Source organism: Symphalangus syndactylus, chromosome 11 (genome assembly GCF_028878055.3).
Source record: "Symphalangus syndactylus isolate Jambi chromosome 11, NHGRI_mSymSyn1-v2.1_pri, whole genome shotgun sequence".
Classification (NCBI taxonomy): domain Eukaryota; kingdom Metazoa; phylum Chordata; class Mammalia; order Primates; family Hylobatidae; genus Symphalangus; species Symphalangus syndactylus.
Genome location: NC_072433.2, coordinates 22,106,222 through 22,119,637, shown reverse-complemented (window position 1 = coordinate 22,119,637; position 13,416 = coordinate 22,106,222). Strand labels below are relative to the sequence as shown.

Below are 13,416 nucleotides of genomic sequence, written 5' to 3'. Positions count from 1 at the left end.
AACAAAATTGACAACTTTGAGCTAGATTGAGTAAGGAAACCAGATGTCTCAAATAAATCAGAAATGAAAGAGGGGACATTACTACCAATAAAAAGGATTATAAGAGCCAGCAGTGACACATGCCTACAGTTCCAGCTACTCAGGAGTCTGAGGTGAGAGGATTTCAAGGAGTTCAGGTCCAGCCTGGGCAATATAGTGAGAACCCACTTCTCAAAACAAAAAAGAAAAGGAAAAAGGATTATAAGCGAAGACTATGAACAATTGTATGCCAACAAATCAGATAACCTAGATGAAAGACTTGTACAATGAAAACTACAAAACATTGCTGAGGGAAATTTATAAAGACATAAATATATGGGAAGAGATTCCATGTCTCTGAGTTGGAGGGCTTAATATTGTTAAAAATGTCAACAGTACCCAAAATGATACAAAGATTCAATGTAATTCCTATTAAAATCTCAGTAGCATTTTCTGCAAATAGAAAAATCATCCTCAAATTCACACAGAATCTTGAGCCAAAACAGCCTAGAAAAAGAAGAGCAAAGGTGGAGTACTCACATTTCTTCATTTCAAAACTTACTACAAAGCTACAGTAAACAAAATAGTGTGGTGCAGGCTATTCTATTCCAAATGATTTCTTAGCTATGACACCAAATGCACAGGCAACAACAACAAAAAATTGGGCCAGGCGTGGTGTCTCATGCCTGTAATCCCAGCACTTTGGGAGGCCGAAGTGGGTAAATCACTTGAGGTCAGGAGTTCGAGACTAGCCTGGCCAAGACTAGCCTTGCTGGTGTGAAAATCCATCTTTAATAAAAATACAAAAATTAGCCGGGTATGGTGGCACGCACCTGTAATCCCAGCTACCCGGGAGGCTGAGGCTCGAGAATCACTTGAACCCAGGAGGCAGAGGTTACAGTGAACCGAGATCGTGCCACTGCACTCCAGCCTGGGTGACAGAGAGAGGAAAAAAAAAGAAAGAAAAGAAAAAATAGACAAGTTGGGCATCATGAAAATTTAAAATTTTTGTGCCTCAAAGCACAGTACCAACAGAGTAAAAAAGCCACCTCCAGTATGGGAGAAAATATTTGCAAATCACATATTTGGCAAGGGGTTAATATACAGAATATAGAGAGAACTTCTAAAACCCAACAACACAAACAAAAATAAACTGATTCGAAAATAGGCAAAGGACTTGGATAGACAGTTCTCCAAAGAAGATATACAAATGGCCAATAAGCACGTGAAAAGATGTTCAACCCCATTAGTCATCAGAGAAATACAAATAAAAACCAAATGAGATACCACCTTCACACACATTAGGATTGCTACTATAAAAAACAAACAACAAAATGGAAATAGACAAATGTTGGCAAGGATGTGGAGAAACTGGAAGCTGTGTACTGTTGGTGGAAACGTAACATGTTGCAGCTGCTGTGGAAAACAGTATGGTGGTTCCTCAGAAATTAAAACCAGAATTACCATATGAACCAGTGATCCTACTTGAGGGTATATACCCCAAAGAACTGAAAGCAGTCTTGAAGAGACATTTGTACACCCATGTTCATGGCAGCATTATTCACAATAGCCAAATGGTAGAAGCAACTCCAGTATCCACTGATGGGTGAATAATGTGGGGTGTGTATATACACACACATATATACATATATGTATACATATATATATAGACACATACACATACATACATACATACATACACAATGGAATATTATTCAGCCTTAAAAAAGAAGGAAATTCTGACATGTTACTACTTGGATGAACTTTGAGGACATTATGTTAAGTGAAGTAAACCAGTAACTAAAAGACAAATACTGTATGATTCAACTGATATCAGGTACCTAGAGTAGTCAAATGCACAGAGGCAAAAAGTAGAATGGCATAGTCAAGAGCTGGAGGAAGGAATGGGGAGCTGCTATTTAATGGGCATAGAGTTTCAGTTTTTAGGATGAAAAGTATTGTGAAGATGGATGGTCATGATGTTTGCATAGCAATATGAGTGTACTTAATACCAGTAAACAGTACACTTAACACGGTTAAGATGGTAAATATTATGTGTATCTTACCACAATTTAAAAAATTTTTTAAGAAATCAGGACTTGATGTTTTTGAAAGTTCTCAAACTCTCCAGATTCAGAAGATGCTAACATTAAGAAATAGCTCCTGGCCGAGCATGGTGGCTCATGCCTGTAATCCCAGCACTTTGGGAGGCCAAGGTGGGTGGATCACCTGAGGTCAGGAGTTCAGGGCCAGCCTGGCCAACATGGTGAAACCCCGTCTCCACAAAAAATAGAAAAATTAGCTGGGTGTGGTGGCATGTCTCTGTAATCCAAGCTACTTGGGAGGCTGAGGCAGGAGAATTTCTTGAACCCGGGAGGCAGAGGCTGCAGTGAGCCAACACTGCACCACACACTCCAACCTGGGCAACAGTGACACTCCATCTCAAAAAAAAAAAAATAGAAATAGCTCCCAAGAAAAGTTCATACTGTGGGCACTGCCAAGAGAACCCTGGTCTAAAGATGACACTAAGAATGTGACTGTAAAAACTTCTGTTATATTAAGAAAGATAAAAAGTGGTACCATCAGAGTACTATTCAGTCACACAAAGGGCCTTTGAAAAAGATTAAGGGCATGCTTCATAGATATTCTCAAACAGTAACGCCTTCAGAAAACTTACGTGCCTTGACCCTCACTTTTAAGCAGGAACTGAAGGTAAAGAAAGACTTATCGAGAAAAGATTTCTGGTTTGACTTTTGTGTAATGGAGTAAACCCCAATAAGAGTCACAGGAAGCCCACAAGGTTTTTACAAGAATTTTATCAGGAAGAACTCAGCCAGCTTGAACTGAAAAGGACAGAAAGAAAAGTACAGTACGAAATGAAAAAAGACTATTAGACTGCCAATATGAATGACAAGAAAAGAAGGCCGAGGCAATTTCTCAACTGTAGCATGTGCTACCTTTCTTGCAAAAGGAAAGGTGACTCTCAGAGAGAAACCTGAGCCCAAAGAGCAGAGCTGAAGGCCAAGAAGAATCATTCCTAGGTCTTGAGACCTAATCAAAAAGCTTCTAACACTGGAAGGCCAGGAGTGGTGGTTCATGCCTGTAATCTCAGCACTTTGGGAGGCTGAGGCAGGTGGATTGCTTGAGCTCAGGAGCTCAAGACCAGCCTCGGCAACATAGCAAAACCTGGTCTTTACAAAAAAATATAAAAATTAGCCAGGCATGGTGGCATGTGCCTGTAGTTCAGGCTACTCGGGAGGCTGAAGTAGGATGATCGCTTGAGCCCAGGGGGTCAAGGCTACAGTGAGCCATGATTGTACCACTGCACTTCACCTGGGCAACAGAGTAAGAACCTGTCTCAAAAAAAACAAACAACTTCTCACATTGGAGTAACTGGATTTCAGAATTGCACTGGACCTTTATGCCTCCCATTTCCTCTATTCTAAAACAAAAATGTCTAAAATGGTTATCCTGTGTCTGTCTCACTACTGTATGTTGGGCTTGGTTGGGGAGGACTTTTACAAATTGAGCAGAACTGCAGAGGAACTACACCTGAGGCACCTCATCTACACCTGGGCATTATTTAGCTGATGAGATTCTGAACTTTAAGCTGATCATAATTGGATTAGACTTTGGGGGACTAGGAAGGGGGATGAGACTATTGCATGGATGAGGGACATGATCACTGGGGACAGAAGGAAGACTAGACAGCCTCTAAAATAGTCCCCGGAATTCCACAGTTTCTCGTATTTATGCCCTAGGCAATCCTCTCCCCTTGATTATGCACTGTACCTAGTGACTCTTCTAACCAAAATAATATGGCAAAAATGATGAGATGTCAGTTCCCAGGTTAAGTTATAAAGACTGGTTTCCATCTTGCTTAAATTCTGTCTTGCTTTTTCCCTCACTCCCTCTAAGGAACACCAACTGTCACACTGTAGGCTGCCCTGCAGAGAGGCCTACGTGTCTCTGGACAGGAATTCATGTCTCTGTTGAACACTCGGTAAGGATCTGAGGCCTGCCAACAGCCAGAAGAGTTAAGCTTGTAAGCAGATCCTCCCCTAGTTGAACCTTAGTATGACTGCAATCCTGGCTGATACCTTAATGGCAGCCTTGTGAGAGAGACTGACCCAGAGGACACAACTAAGCTGAGCCTAGATTCCTGATCCAAAGAAACTGAAATAATAAATGTTTGTTGTTTGATGTTGCTAAGTTTGGGGGTAATTTGTTATACAGAAATAGAACTAATACAACCACAATGAAGGTTTAGAAATCCATTGATGGCAAAAAGTGTTCTTGATAAAAATGTCTTCAAATTTTTTTTAATAATTTTAAGTTTTAAGAAAGTAAATTTTTAAAACAATTTGTAATATTCATTTTCAATATGTATCTAATATACATATTATATTAATATTATACATATATATATTTTAAGAACTTTGGGACATTTACAAAAGTTAACTCTATATTAGCCCTTAAAAAAACAATACATTCCACAAAGTATCATAAAACTAGTACAGATAAAATTATCTGATCAAATGGGGAAAAACCCTAGAAATATTTTTACAACTTTCTTAACAAAAGCACAAAAGGAAATCAAGGCCAAAATTACACAATTTCTTTAAAAAAATGAGAGCAGAAAAAGATTCATCAGAACTTATAGATAACCATAGTGCTCAGAGGAAAATATGTAACATTAATTAAATATTTATGTTCATTTATGTTATTCACATAGGAATAAAAGTTTAAGTTTCCAATTCAAGAAATTGGAGGGCACCAACAAACCATTTAGCTAATAAGTAGTCTAAACAAGAAAAAAGAAACATAAATAAACAAAAAAAAATTAGAATGTGGAGAGAACAGATTCAGATAAAATATAAAACAAATTATAACAGATTGCTTTTCTCAACTCTACATATTTATTTATTTTGAGACAGAGTCTCTGTCACGTAGACTGGGGTGCAATAGCATGATCATAGCTCACTGCAGCCTCGAACTCCTGGGCTCAAGTGATCCTCTTGCCTCAGCCTCCCAAGTAGCTGAAACTACAAGTGTGTACCATCACGCCCAGCTAATTTTTAAATTGTTTTGTAGAGACAGAGTCTTGCTATGTTGCCCAAGCTGGTCTTCAGCTCCTGGCCTCAAGAGATTATCCTATCTCGGCCTTTCAGAGCACTGAGATTTCAGGAATAAGCCATAGCTCCTGGCCCCTGAAACCATTATTAAAATGGATGTATTTTTAGGAAAATATAAATAATAAAAAATCTACCTCCAGAGAAGACAGCAAATCTAAATGGACAAATTATGATACAAAAAAATTTTTGATCATCAGAAAGCTACACCCCAAAATGCACCAGGCCAATAAATTTTTAGTAGTTCACTTTCACTACTATTACTTAGCACTGTCATAGAAGGTATAGCAAATGCGATTAGGGAAGAGAAAGAAAAATGTGTCTTAAATTGGAAAGGAAGAGGCAATACCTTCATTATTTGTAGGAGACACATGCCTATTAAGCTTCCTTATGTTCTGGAGGCCACACATTCCACAACTAGGTATACTGATCTGGCCTACATATCAGGTAATATAAGAGGCTGCCAGCTTTGAGTGAGGCTGGGAACAAGAGCTCTTTAGAAGGTACAGGCTGTGGTGCAAATCGCCCAGCCACTTGAGTCATACAATCCAGCAGACCCTATGGTATTATATGTATCAGTTTTGATAAAAAGTGCAGTGTGTTTATAGTAAACTCTAGAAGAAGAATCACAGTGCAGAACCTGGGGTCTGTGACATCTGTAGCATAAAATTATATGACTTTTTAAAAACAGCTTCTGGGCCAGGTGGTGGCTCACGCCTGTAATCTGAGCACTTTGGGAGGCCTATGTGGGTGGATCACCTGAGGTCAGGAGTTCGAGAGCAGCTTGGTCAACATGGTGAAACCCAGTCTCTACTAAAAATACAAAATTAGCTGGACATGGTGGTGTACGCCTGTAATCCCAGCTACTGGGGAGGCTGAGGCAGGGGAATCACTTGAACCCCAGAGGCAGAGGTTGCAGTGAGCCAAGATTGTGCCACTGTACTCCAGCCTGGACAACAAGAGCAAAACTTCATCTCAAAAACAAAACAAAACAAAAACAGCCTCTGATATGATACTGGGACCTGACAGAGATGGAAATTTGACCATGTGACACTTAGTGACCGTATGTCCAGAACTGCTGAACTCAGTAAGTCATAAAGTTAAGATGGCTCGCCAATAATCTATTATAAAATAGAAATACTACATACAGGATAATCACGAGCAGGACCATGGGGCACATGTAAGCTGCATGAGCAGACCCCCCATCATCCACCACAGTTCACCCAGAATTCTTCCCTAAGTCACACCTATGGCCTACATACCATAACCTATGTACACACATTTATATCTAATACACATATGTACAACCATGTGAAGGAGGTAGACAAAGCCTGAGTTTTGAGGTAATGAATAGGTTAGTCAAGCCAAAAATGAATGGCAGCTGCATTACAACTTCACTGACCGGTGGCCTTGAAAGACAGTGGAGAGGGAAAATCTTTCTGATGGTCCCAGTTCAGGCAATGGTCATCCACCTTGTGTGGAAGGAGGAGTGGGCTTGTGATGAGAGTATGTATGGATTCATGGGCAGTGACAAATGGCTTGGCCTACTGGTCAGAGACATGGAAGACTGAAAGATACAGAGACAAGGAGTTCTGGGGTACCGCATGTAGATAGGCCTATGAGAATTGGCATGAATGAAGTACAAAGATCGTTGTATCACATACTAATGCTCATTACGAAGGTACAAGGGTCTTGGCATGTTGCCCAGGCTGGTCTTAAACTCCTGGCCTCAAGCAATTCTCCTACCTTGGCCTCTCAAAGCACTGACATTACAGGCCTGAGCCACAACACCTGGCCCCTGAAAATGTTATTAAAATGAAATTATTGTCATGGAAGGAGCATTAAACAATCAAGTAAACAAAATGACTTGGTGAGTTAATATTAGCCAGTTTTTATCACTGGCCACCCCAGCACAACGGCCCATGAATGAAGTGACCAGAGAGGCAGAAATGGAGGCTATACATGGGCTCAGTGGCATGGGCTTTCACTCACCAAGGCTGATATAGCTATGATTGTCTCTGAGTGTCCCACTTGCCAGCAACACATATCAGTGGTGAGCCTCCAATGTGACAACCAGTCATTAGATGGAAAGTTGATTATGTTGGGCTCCTTTTATCCTCGAAGGGTCCACGGTGTTTTGTTTTGTTTTGGTTTTTTTCCTCACAGCAATTGGTATCCATTCCAGATGTAGGTTTGCCTTTCCTTTCCTCAGGGCCTCAGCCAGCGCCACTAACCAGGGGTTTCAGGAATACCTGATCGATAGGCATGGAATTTTGGCCTGTTGTGTAAGGTTCATTGTTTTTCCTCCTCTCTCTTCCTCGGTATTCAACCCAGACCTTGGCCAGGTAGTCTTGTGTTTACATCTACCCAAGTCATGATCACTCCAATCCAGATGAGGTCTGATAAAGGCATATTAAGATTCTTGTCCCAGGGTGACAATGGAGATAAACCTGATGCTGTCACAAAGCTCACAGACAGCCACTTCTGTTCTGATTACGAGGATGTACCTTCCTTCAAATGTACCCTGAAGTTTTCTAAAAGTCACAGCCCGGTGTAGTGACCAGAAACTTTGTTTTCCCCTAGCCTTTTTGCCTTTTTTCATGAGAAGAAGATCCTTTTCCCCAGCCCCTGGTTTCATATGGAAATGAGGATTCATGCCCCTTGTTCATATACTTTAAGTACTCCTTATCTCACAGCAGCTAAACTCCCAGCAAATACTGCCCCTTAAAAAAAAAAGACAAGAAACCCACAACACAGAAGCCCTTTGACTTCAGCTCCACAGAGAGATTTATCTGTTTCTGAGATTGTGTCTTTTGGTGTTTTAATATTTCATTGAACACTGCTAAGTATTGGAGTGTTTTATATCATAAACTTATGATTATTGTGATTGGAAACACCCTAAAGGTGGCATTTAAAATATTAATTGAGGAATGTTTTCAGAGAAGTTTAAAAGCATTCGGAAAAAAATAAAATTGGATCCCTACCTCATATCTCTTACTAAAACAAATTCTCAATGGATTAAAGATTTAAACTTTGAAATAAAGCTGCTGAAATATTATAAAATACCTTAGGGTAGACAAAAGTTTTTAAAATACAAGTGCTAAAGACATACAAGTGCTAAACATAAAGGGAAAAACTGATAAATGTGACTATACTAAAATTAGGAACTTATGTTCATCAAAAGACACCATTAAGAGAGTAAAACAGCAAGCCACAGACTGGAAGAAGATATTTGCAAGATGCATATCCAGTAAAGAACTCATATTCTAGAATATATTTTCTTTTAAACTACTAATCAAAGAAGAGACAAAAAAAAACAAAAAAATAACCAACCAACCCTCAAAAACCTAACCTCATTTTAAAAAATAGGCAAGAAATTGGAACAGGCACTTTACAATATATGATATCTAAGAATCCAATAAACATATGAAAAGGTGCTATATACCGTTTGTCATCACAAAAATACAAACTAAAATCACAATGAGAAACCAGCAACCACTCATCTGAATGTTGTTGAGGATGTGGAGACACTAAAACTCTAAAAAATTGCTGGTGGGAACGTAAATGGTAAAACCGCTTAGAAAACTGGCAATATGTACTAAAGATAAATAGGCCTAGCAAAGTTCATATAGATTAAGTCATAGGCCCACCTAAAGTCACATAAAAAGGAAGTGATGATCTATCAGATGTCTGAGTCTTTGTTCTTTACTGCTATTCCTACATAACCCAGGTCTTGTACAAACACAGCAATGCCTTAAATGGACTTGATGTCTCTTTCTGGTTCAATGTTGTTTGAATTTGTTTAAACTGGAAGACCTTATCATAGCCCAGCCCTTGGTCGATTGTCATGGTTTATTGAAACTTAATAGGAACCTAGAACTAAAATACCAGATAAGAATTAGAAGAAGCATCACATCAACTATTAGTGGTTGTTTTTCTGATTTTAAGTTGAATAAAATCCTTCCCAATATACAACAGAATTATTTTTTAAACTAATTTGCCTTGCTACTCTTTCTCTTGGTTGAAATCTTCGGGGTTCAGAATATCCTCAATTCCTAACTCTAATAAAAATTCAAGGCCATGGCCTTGCCTAGTACTTATTTTGTTTCTGATGTCATCTGTCTATCACCTTAGATCCCTGCCTAACCTCATGTTTGTGAGTCTACTAAAGCTGCCAATATTTTATTACTTCAGGATCTCATCTGAAGTCCTTTACCTAGAAATCACCACAGGTTTTTCTTCTAGAAAATGCTTTTCACTCCTGTTGCTCATCAGGATCCAGTAAATCTGCATTACTAGACTAAAATTTATGACCTTTGTGGTCAAAACTTCTTAAAGCTTTTCCAAATCTTTGTCTTTTGGGCAATCCTAAACTGCTACTTTCACAGCCAGTCCATGGGTTTCCAATCATATAGACGCACCAAACAGGGACACCTAAACATTCTGGGATAAATAATATTGCCACATTGATCTGCTAAGTTAATAAGTCTTGCTAATATTGTATTGGAGCCTAAAAGTTATGCATTAAACATTCCATTAAAAAGCAGCAGCATAGGGTGTAGTGGCACATGCCTGTAGGTCCAGCTATTTGGGAGGCTCACATACGACTGCTTGAACACAGGAGTTCAAGACCAGCCTGCTAGCCAACACTGTAAGACTCTATCTCAAAAAAAAAAAAAAAAAAAAAAAAAAAAAAAAAGCAGTAGCTTAGAAACCATAAAAGTTTAATTTGTATTCAGTTATTTAATAATAGTATTATTCACCCTGGAGGTCCCTCAACTAATTAGAAATCTTTTTTAAAACACTGAAAAATTTTAGTCAGTACCTAAGGGACAGAAAGAAGACTCAAATTTCAGTCAAAAGCCTGACTATTACAAACAGTTTGCTGGAACAAAGTGAAACAAAGAAATCTCCTCAGATGTCAACCTTTTCTCCAGAGATCAAGAGGCTTGGGCATGGACAGGAGCAAGGAAGAGTACACTTCTGAGCTCTGAATCTGCAGGAAAGCGTTTTCTTGACTGATTAAAGCAGCAAAAAAGGATATGAATTAAAGCAATCTGGCTAAATGAGAGAACAGGTTAGTAATGCCTTTTTCCTCCTTAAGAAATTTTACGATGATTCTACACATGTGGGAATGTCTAGGCTTCTTCAGCACAATTTTTTTTTTTTTTTGAGATGGAGTTTCGCTCTTGTTGCCCAGGCTGGAGTGCAATGGCGCCATCTCGGCTCACCACAACCTCCGTCTCCCAGTTTCAAGCAATTCTCCTGCCTCAGCCTCCCGAGTAGCTGAGATTATAGGCATGCACCACCACACCCAGCTAATTTTGTATTTTTAGTAGACACGGGGTTTCTCCATGTTGAAGCTGGTCTCGAACTCCTGACTTCAGGTGATCCGCCTGCCTCGGCCTCCCAAAGTGCTGGGATTACAGGTGTGAGCCACCGTGCCCGGCCTGCACAATTTTCATTTTAGGCTTTGAAACTGTGAAGACTTCTTCCCTATGAACAATGAAGACTAAACATCTTTAAACTGAAGTTAATGTTCAATTCAGATAAGCCATAAATGTGTATCATGGATATTGTGACACTGCTTTTTATCAGTTTGGTTCATATTATGCTATTATATATGCCCTATTGCTCATGTTTATTTTAGAAACTGTGACCCAATGTCCTTTGTTCCTCTTCTAATTAAAAAACAAAACAAAAAACAACAACAAAAAACTGTCCCAAGTCTTAAGTTTCTTACATTTTCCTATGTTTCTGAGACTGCTCTGCCTCACTTGGGGGTGCTCCTTTCTGTCTCCAAACCTGGGTGTAAAGGTTCACAACAATAAGATTCTGAGTCAGGAACTTAGAATCTGTAGGATGGAACTGGCCAGAAGGGTTTGAGTGAAGGCAGTGGATGTCAGGACCTAAGGCAGAATGACAATAATCAGGGATACCCCAGAACCCACTTTGCCTCTACCTTTGGCCATTTTGGCGAAGAAACTTACAGGTAAACCATTACTGGTATTAATCCTCACTCATTCTTACCAAATAATTGATGTGGTTTTTTGTTTTTTTTTTTGAGACAGAGTCTCGCTCTGTCACCCAGCCTGGAGTGCAGTGGTGTGATCTCGGCTCACTGCAAGCTCCGCCTCGTGGGTTCATGCCATTCTCCTGCCTCAGCCTCCCGAGTAGCTGGGACTACAGGCGCCCACCACCACGTCTGGCTAATTTTTTTGTACTTTTAGTACAGACGGGGTTTCACCGTGTTAGCCAGGATGGTCTCGATCTGCCCACCTCATGATCCACCCGTATCGGCCTCCCAAAGTGCTGGGATTACAGGCTTGAGCCACTGCACCCGGCCTGATGTGTTTTTTTTTTTTTTTTAATCTTAGAAGAGAGAAGGATATTTCTTAGAACCATCACTGTCCTTATGTTATTCCCATTGTTCTCTTGATCCTTGTCAGAATTCATTTTTAGCCTTCCACAGCAAATTTCCTACAATAGCCTTCTCGTACCTCCCTGGAATTACATTTGCCCCAAAAAGTAATTTGTTCACCTGTTTTTTTTTTTTAACAAGTAGAAGAGTGAATGCCAAAAATTCATAAGAATCATCATAGATAACTGTTAAAAATACAAAACACCAGTTTCCACCTCTGACTTACTGAATTAAGATCCATGGGAGGAACACAGGGATATTTACCTTTAACAGAACCCCAAGTGTTATCTTGGTTAGATAAATTTAAGATACAATGCAGAAGATCGTAGTGCTTCTGGTTACACATATGGTGACCATATAGTTTATCATCAAAACAGGACACTTTTGAAAGCTAAGTCAGAGCTATTAACAATTCATTGGCACACCCGGTAAAAAACTGGTTATTTGCGGCAATCAGAACATATGGTCATCCTAGTTGTGGATCACCATCTTCCTCCGTACCTACACCCCTTTTTTTAATAATAACTTTGAAATAAAATCCTCAAATTTCTCATACCATGCAATTCATCCATTTAATATGTCAAATTCAATGGTTTTTAGTATATTCAGAGTTTTGCAGCCATCACCACAATTGAGAACATTTTCATCATCACCAAAAGAAACCCCATATCCTTTAGTAGTCACCCCCCACTTCCCCTCTTATATGTGGAATCATATAATAAGTGGTCTTTCATGACTGGCTTCTTCCACTTATATAATGTTTTCAAGGTTCATCCCTGTGGTATTGTGTATCAGTACTTCACTCCTTTTTATTGCCAAATAATGTTCCATTATAAAGACATACCACAGTATATTTAGCTGTTCATTAGTTGATGAATATTTCTACTTTTTAGCTATTATGAACTTCTGTGCACAAGTTATGTGTGAAAGTATGTTTTCATTCCTCTTGGGTATATACCTACGTTCTCCCCCACCACCCCACCCACTTTTTTGTCACCCTGGTGCAATGCGCTTACCTTGGATGACTTTAATAGTTTTCACGAGCCATGAAGAAGAGCAACACATCAGTAAGAAGGACCTAAAAGGTAGAAAAGTATGTTACTTAGATCAAAGAGCTATTTTTGTTTTAAAACTACATGCATACCCTTTTTAGCAATGACCCAAATACTTGTTCAGAAATTAGTGATTGAGAAACAGACCCAGTAAGGGAAGGAATCAGCCTTCAGTATCAACAGAAGTCCCTGCTGGGCTACTAAGGGTCCTTGCTTCAGAGTTTAAAGCCATTTATCTATGAGCAGATGGACTAATACATTGAAGCTAATATAATGGTTCCAAAAAGCTCCTGGGGTCTTTGTTCTCTGACCAAATATTTGCATCCTGTGTCTTGAATAAAAAGTTTTAATTTCTACTTAAGTTTACTCACTGATGACTTCTTTAATTTGGTCTTTTTCTTTAAAATGCATGACACAGGCAGGCTAAGATTTCAGGAAATGTGTTTAATCTTATAAAGATCAACACATAGGTGTAATGGTCTTATGTGAGGAGAGGCATAGTAAAGTTAGTTGTGTTAAAGTAAAATCAATACCTATAGAAGAGAAAATTAGAAAGGAAACTGCTGATTTTCTGTCCCTCTTTCTTTTTTCTTGTCAACAGTCTGTGTAGGTTTGGAACTCTAGGAATCATTACATTATAAAACTCTCCAGGTTTCCATTCTAATGGGTTCCAGGTTTTCCTGTTACGGGGATGAAACTAGCAGACTTAGTAAATCCTTATTTATTTGTCCCAAAGGCCAGGCAATACTCTTTCTTCTCTGATGCTGGTTTCTATTCATTCACCACCTCTTCT

General features: G+C 39.2%; 1 long non-coding RNA gene across 4 annotated transcripts in view; it reads right to left on the bottom strand.

Annotated features, from left to right (window-relative positions):
- The window catches only part of LOC129457727 (uncharacterized), a 138,802-nt gene that overhangs the window by 33,287 nt on the left and 92,099 nt on the right, over positions 1-13,416 (bottom strand). For all 4 annotated transcript variants that reach the window (XR_010114159.1, XR_008649358.2, XR_010114157.1 and 1 more), the window contains exon 3: positions 12,588-12,649. This is a non-coding gene — a long non-coding RNA (uncharacterized lncRNA). The remainder of the gene's footprint in view (positions 1-12,587; positions 12,650-13,416) is intronic.